Genomic DNA, 6,746 nt, shown 5'->3' on the forward strand with positions numbered 1-6,746 from the left:
CTATATAAACAAAGTGATGTAAATAATATTTGTACACATGAATATGCATACATATATATAAATTTATATAAATATATACAGTTATATTTTGTGTATGTATAATTCTCAATATTAATCAACTTGTATTGGTAGAAATATGGTGTCATGAACATTGTAGTATTTTGTTTAGTTGTACATATTTTGATAGGGATAGAGGGAGATGAAAATAAAAGGAGTCCTGAAAAAATAATTCATATAGATTCACAGTGAATTCAATTTGAATACAGAAAGTAGTAGAGTCCTACAAAAACTGTCTCAAAAACGCAAAAGTCCAGTATGAGTTGGATGATGGTAAATGCTTACAATACAGAATCTTTTAAATTAAATTTTATTTTATCTAAAATAATGTTTTTTCTCCCCTCCAATGTTCCTTCTGCAACAGAAAAAAAAGAGAAATACAACTCTCACGAAATATCTTCATAGTCAAACAAAGTAAATATTCAAATTGGCTATGTCCCATTTGACATCTTCTGCTAAGCACCTCTTTTATTTTGTTTTATTTTTTATTTGTTTGGTTTTTGCAAGGCAATGGTTTCACACAGCTAGCATAGTTAATACATGAACACTGAAAATCAGAATGACTTCATAAAGAATAATAATTAATAATTACTTAGTAATTTAAAGTTGGCAAAGTATTTTATATATTTTTTCCTATTTGATCCTTACAACACCAGTGATGAAATGGGGCCTACGCAAATCATGCAGCCCTGAGGACTCAGAGGACAGAGTTTTTATAGTATTTTCAAGGGGGACTGTGAGCAAGCACATTACAGAACTCAAAGTTGCCATTAGAGATATTTCCTTATCACATACCTTGTACACTGGTGTAGAATAGATATATATCCTTGTCAGGCCTTTGCACACACATATGTGGCACAGTCAGGGGGCCAAAGATAGCAGAACTAGGGAAAAGGGCAGGGTTTGTATGTCTAGAATACTGCTAAGTCACATTCCCTGGGACTGACGTCAAGTGAAATTTACTGTCTCAGGGTTCCAGCTGCATCTGAGGAAGTAGGGGAGACAAAGTTTGAGCACAACTCCCCACTTCTTTTGAACTCAAATCCTTGAGTCATCATCCTCATTATCTGGGGGAGCTTGAACCACAAGCATCTTAACAGAATTTATCCTAGAGTATATAAGACATGATTTGATTGAACAAGCAGGGCCCAATAGTTAGGGCAAGGAAGAGAAGGAACAAGGGTCCAGCCAGGGTAGACAAAAGGGTAGTGAGCCAAGGGGAGGAACTAAACAGATGCTAATTTCAATTCTTTTCTCTTTGTGGTTTCTCTATTCTTTATTTTGCCAGAGATAGGCTTTCTTGAACTAGCCCAGGCTTATTAGTATAAAAACTACAAGCCTTCTTGAGGGCAACACAGAGGCTACCCATTCTCAAAACAAGAGATTAAGACCTCAGTGGCTTTGTAGTACCATTTCAGCCAGTGAGTCAACCTGCTTCTCAAGATGTGTAATCCATTCTCCAAAGTCCCCTATGTCTAAGTCAACCTGAGCATTGAACTCCCAGTAGGAGGACTTGCCAGGGACAAGGGCTGCAGTTCCCACTGGAGTAGAGCTGACCAAGCCCAACTCTACTAGAAGGGGATCAGGATAGGAATAGCACACTTACGCAGGTGATGTTCCTTTGGGAAAGGGTCAAGATACCTCCAACCCTCTGGTCCAGGGAGCAGGGATCCCCGAAGTAGAACAGAGACAAGGATACAAATGGCGTCCTTATGAGTCAGGAGAGATGAAGCAGAATTACATTTCTTGAGGCCAGTTGGGTATGTCAACCAAGTTCCATTGGGTTCTATATACCAATAGGGTTCCAACTAAGGGGAGGAAATGTTAATGAGTTGGAAACAGGCAGAAAGGAGAGTGCTTTTGGTGTGTCATGAGACAAAGACCTTGACCTTGAAGATCTCCTAAGGTAACTCAGGGTTGGCTCCAGGTACCATGTACTTGGTCAAGGACTGTAACTCCCACCAAATAAGTCGGCTGTGGGTCTAGACACAGCCAACAATCTTTTTCCCAGGAGGAGGCTGGTGTTATTGGCAGTCCTATAGACTGCAGAAAGAGTTCCTAGGATGGAGGCATGGGGACGTGTACTGCTGGTCCCATGAAGGGGCAGTGGGGTAGGTGTAGCTGATTTAGTTAACCCAGGTAAGATTAAGGATGGGATTTTCTTTGTGATAGTCATTATGTAGCAGTTATTGAACCCCCTTCATATAAATTTAAACCCCATGTTTGAGAGGTATGCCAAAAGGGCTAGAGGGTTGTAGAACAGATAAGAACAAGATGAATCAGTGGCCAGGAGAATTCTGAATCCTGATGTAAGGATAGGACCCACCATGGATCCCTGGGACCCCCATGCCTACACACCTATATTCCCCAGTACCAGAGCTCATGTGGAACTACATGATACACTGACACCTGGGGAAGGAAAGGGAGTACCCAGTCTCTCCCTTATTTGGGCATACCAGTATGCCACAATCGGAGGTGTATCCAAGGAACAAGGAATCTAAACCAAGCCAGAAAAATCATCCATCACTGAAGCCTTAAGCCTCTGTCAAAGAGCTCTCTCCTCAGCCTAGATGATCAATAACATTTGGTCACCCTTTCTAATAGTCCATGTATTCTTTTCTCTGGGGGCGTGAGGTTTAGAAAAGACAGAGGTACACCAGAACATAAGGAGGATGACTGAATAAGTTTTAGTGCATCAATGCCAGGTTCCACCTTCCATTGGTCAGGTGTGTTCAGCTTCACCTGAGTGTGATGCAAACACTTTGGAATAGAGTCTAACTTTATAGAAGTTGGAATGGTCAGGATGACAGTGTAGATTACCTTCCAGGTAGGTTCAAGACCAGATGCTGAGAATCCCTTAATCAGAACTGAATCCCCTGGCTGGAAGGGATATATGGGCCAAACATCTCAAACAAATCTTTGAAGATTGGTATTTGTCTCCTGCAGCCCCTGCAAGAACTTAATAAAGAGTGAATTAATAGGCTTAGCTCTCAGTTCCTTCTGGAGGACAGGAAGAATAGGGGGTGGTCTTCCAAAAATGATTTCAAAATTGGAGAGTCTTATTTGGTTTGGAGTGCACCTGATTCTTAGGATGGTTAAAGGAAGGAGTGTGACCTAATTCTCCTTGGTTTCCAACACCAATTTGCTCAAATATTCCTTGAAGGTTCTATTAGTTCATTCAACCTAGCCAGAACTCTGCAGTCTGTATGCACACAAAGTAACTTCCATTCACATCCTAGCACCTTTGTTATTTCTTGAGATTTTAGCTGTAAAGGAAGGGCTATTATCTGACTCATTTCCTCCAGGGAGGCCACATCAGGGGAGGAGCTCCTTTAGATTTTCTTAACTACTATCAAGGCCCTAGGAGGGTGGTTTCATGCAGGCATTTCACAATCTGTCTTCCAATTTTTTTTTTGGATAAGAACTTTTTCTGTCAATTGTCCACCATCCTCCTGTTGTCTTCTTTCCCTTTTTGATTCAGGGAAGGGATCTTCTGAAGGAGAGTAGGTGGGTTGAGGGGTAAGCGAAGACAGAATAGAATTCTTCCATCTATAAATGCCCATCAGCCTCCCTGCTCTTGTATCTCCCCTTTTGATCTAGTGAAGCAATCTTCCAAGTGGGAATGTAGGGGACCTGGTGGCAGAGGGGGAAGGGGGGCAGGTTGGGGATGGGATTTGGGAATACAGAGGATAAGCAGCCAGGGGTAGCCACTACCCTGGCAGGCATGATTGCCAAGAGCCTCATGAGTGCTTCCAGCCTCTAGATCCCACCATCCAGGCTTAAACATCATAACAGTAAAATAGCTTATATTAACAAAACTAAATCACAGAACTTTTCAACATCTTTTATATCCTTCTTCTGAGTTTACTACATTTCTTCTTTAAAATCAAGCACTTAATCCTTTTTTTGGCAAGGCAATGGGGTTAAATGTCTTGCCCAAGGCCACACAGCTAGGTAATTATTAAGTGTCTGGGGCCAGATTTAAACTCAGGTACTCCTGACTCCAGGGCTGGTGCTCTATCCACTGCACCACCTAGCTGTCTCTTAACTCTTAATCTATGTGAATTAAGTTCTTTAAAAGTTACTCCAATAACTGAATATCTTTTACACACAACTTTTTTGACATCTGTTTATGAGCTTATTATCCTCTTTTTCAAATACATTGAATTCAGTTAGTGGTGGTGCAAGATCCAGCTTGACTGCAAAGTCTGGCCAGGGGCAGAAGAGCTACAGAGGATGAGTTCCAGCACAGAGTCTCAGACCAAGCCTGAGGAACAACCAGTTGAGCCAGGGACCTGAGCTCCATACTTTATGAGGAGCCTTTTGCCCAGAACAAACAATAAACAAACTCACCCCCACCCTTTCAGGGAAACAGAGCTCACTCAACAGAAAGAGGTTAACTCCCTCCCCCAGCGCCCAGCCTAGTTTTCAAGGTCAACTCAGACCCTGAGGCTGAGGAACTCACTCCAGAGAAAGCAATCAGCACCCCCTACTGACTGTACCTTGAAATTACTAAGTCAAGTCACCAAAGCCTCTAGGACCTTCAAAAGCAAACCTCTTAAAGCCAGCTCCACCTCCCCCAACACAAGATGAAAAAAGGCCAGAGAAAAGGGGGGCTCATGGAAAAATGCTTAGAAGAGACAGATCCTAACCTAGAGAGATCTAGCATTGCTGAGGGGAATATGAATTAGTCTCCAGTCCAGAAATACTTCCTTTAAGAAATCAGGAAGGAGTTTAAAAATCAATTGGAAAACTTTGGGAAAAAACTCAAGAAAAAAAATAAAACATTGTAGGAGAAAATTAACATCTCACAACAAGAAAATAAATTCTTGGAAAAAACAATTGGACAAATACAAAATGAGTATAACTCCCTCAGTTCTTCAAATGCACAAATGCAAAAAGAAAATGATTCTCTCAAATTCTCAATTGGGAAAATTCAAAAAGAAAATGATGCTCTCAAAACTATATTTGGTCAAATCGTGAAGTCCTTCAAAAATAGAATGGGCCAATTGTTAAAGGAGGTGCAAAAGATAAAGGAAGAAAAATCTGCTCCTCTAAGAAAAAGAATGGAATTGGTGGAAACTAATGACTTCATATGATAACAAGATTGAGTTAAACAAAACCAAAGGATGGAAAAATAAAAAAAAAAAATGTAAAATATGTCATTTGCAAAACAACTGACCTCGAGAATCCATTGAAAAGAGAGAGAATCTGAGAATGATTGTCCTTCCTGAGAACACTGAAGAGAAAAAAATCCTGGATGTAATATTAAAGGATTTAGTGATGGAAAATTGCCCTGGTATCATGGAACCAGGGGGCAAAATAGTTATTGAAAGAATACATCAATCCCTTTTGGAAAGAGAACTTAAAATGAAAACACCAAGGAATGTTGTGGCGAAATTCCAGGACCGTCAGATAAAAGAAAAAATTCCGACAAGGAGCCAGAAATAAAAAATATTAAATACCAAGGAGCCACAGTAAGGATTTTGCAAGACCTGTCCACATCAATATTAAAGGAATGAAGGATCTGGAATGAGATATTCCAAAGAGCAGGGAGGCTTGGAATGCAGCCAAGAATCCACTACCCAGCAAAGCTGAGCCTTTTCTTCCAGGGAAAAAGATGGATGAAATGGGAGACTTTCAAGATTTCATAATGAAACACCAGAGTTAAATAGGAAATTTGGGCATCAAACAAGAGGCTCAAGAGACACATTAAAAGGTTAAAAAAAAACAAAACTGCTATAAAGTAAGATGAAACTGACTATATTCCCACTTGGGAGAAAGATTCTCATAACTCTTGAGAATTGTAACTCTATTAGAGAGAATATACTTAGCCAGAAGTGATGGACACTCAAAGCTTTTCTGTGACTCAGATAAAATGATTTAAAAAGGGGGCAATAAGGAGAAGGGAGATTGGAGGGAGACTGAATGGGGTAAATCTCATTACATCAAGAGGTACAAAAGACCTATTGTAATTGAGGAGAAGAAGGGAGGAGGTGAGAACCACCTGAATCTTCATCTCATCAGACTTGGCTTCAAGTTAACTTAGACACACTTAATCAAGTTAAGAAACATCTTACCTTTCAAGGATTAAAAGGAGGAAAAGGGGAGGGGGAAGGGGAGGTGAGAAAAAGGTGAACTTACAGAAGGAAGGGAAGAAGGGGAAAAGGGAAAGGGGAAAAAAGGGGAGGTGGGTTGATTTAAGAGGGCACACAGACTGAAGGTGGCAGTATTCAGAAACAAATCACCGGGGAATATGCATAAAGGGGGGAAAAGGGTGAAAATACAAACAGAAGGAAGATAAGTGGAGGACAACAAAAAGTTAGTAATTATAAATTTGAATGTGAATGGGATGAACTCTCCCTTAATATGTAAATGAATATCAGAGTGGATTAAAAACCAAAGTCCTACCATAGGCTGCTTACAAAAAACTCATTTGAAGCAGAGAAATACATATAGAGTAAAGGTGAAAGGTTAGAGCAAAATATATTTTCTTTCAGCTGAAGTGAAAAAAGCAGGGGTAGCAATAGTTATCTCAGACAAAGCAGCTGCAAAAATAGATAGCATTAAAAGAGATAAGGAAGGAAGCTATATCCTCCTGAAAGGTACCATAGACGAAAAAGTAATTTCAATATGAAATATTTATGCACCCAATGGGACAGTGTCCAGATTCTTAGAGGAGAAGTTGA

The sequence above is a fragment of the Macrotis lagotis genome, chromosome 3 (genome assembly GCF_037893015.1).
Source record: "Macrotis lagotis isolate mMagLag1 chromosome 3, bilby.v1.9.chrom.fasta, whole genome shotgun sequence".
In the NCBI taxonomy this organism is placed as follows: Eukaryota; Metazoa; Chordata; class Mammalia; order Peramelemorphia; family Peramelidae; genus Macrotis; species Macrotis lagotis.